General features: G+C 39.8%; 1 non-coding gene across 1 annotated transcript; it reads left to right on the top strand.

The window, feature by feature from the left end:
• Window positions 1-232: 232 nt before the first annotated feature.
• Window positions 233-340, top strand: LOC148546544 (small nucleolar RNA R71). The gene has a single exon (XR_015900842.1). It is a non-coding gene; the product is annotated as a small nucleolar RNA R71 (small nucleolar RNA).
• The last annotated feature ends 586 nt before the right edge of the window (window positions 341-926 follow it).

The following is a 926-nucleotide window of genomic DNA, read 5'->3' on the forward strand; positions in this document are numbered from 1 at the left end:
AATATGGCATTCAGAGTATCAATTTCAAGAACTCCCTTCTTCTGAGGTGTCCAATTATTCACAGGATTCCTCTCAGAGGTGTACATGAACTGGTTATTTGCAACCATTTCAATGAGTTCCTAAGCTTCTGTAGGGTTTTCAGATGAAGAGATCCTCCTGCAGAATGGTCCAATGACATTTTTGACAACTCAAACAGACCATCATAGAATATACATATGATGCTCCATTCTAGAAGCATGTCAATAGGACACCTTTTGATTGATTGCTTATATCTTTCCCAAGCTTCATAGAGGGACTCACGTTCCTTCTGTCTGAAGGTTTAGATTTCCACTCTAAGCTTGCTCATCTTTTGAGGTGGAAAGAATTTGGCCAGGAAAGCACTGACTAGCTTTTCCTAAGAGTTCAGGCTTTCCTTAGGTTGTGAATCCAACCATATTCTAGCTCTGTCTCTTACAGCAAAAGGGAAAAGCATAAGCCTGTAGACCTCGGGATCAACTCCATTGGTCTTGACAGTGTCATAGATTTGCAAGAATTCAGCTAAGAACTGATGAGGATCTTCCAATGGAAGTCCATGAAACTTGCAATTCTGTTGCATTAGAGAAACTAATTGAGGCTTAAGCTCAAAGTTGTTTGCTCTAATGGCAGGAATTGAGATGCTTCTTCCATAGAAATTGGAAGTTGGTATAGTGAAATCACCAAGCACCTTCCTTGCATTGTTGTTGTTGGGTTTGGCCATAGCTGTTTTGTCTGCTTCCTTTTCGAAAATTTCTATCAGATCCTCTTCAGAGTTTTGTGCTTTAGCTGCTCTTAGCTTCCTCTTCAGAGTCCTTTCAGGTTCAGGATCAGCTTCAACAAGAATGCCTTTATCTTTATTCCTGCTCATATGATAGAGAAGAAAACAAAGAAAGTATGAAATCCTCTATGTC

This window comes from Arachis ipaensis, chromosome B9, assembly GCF_059453495.1.
Source record: "Arachis ipaensis isolate K30076 ecotype BB chromosome B9, ASM5945349v1, whole genome shotgun sequence".
In the NCBI taxonomy this organism is placed as follows: domain Eukaryota; kingdom Viridiplantae; phylum Streptophyta; class Magnoliopsida; order Fabales; family Fabaceae; genus Arachis; species Arachis ipaensis.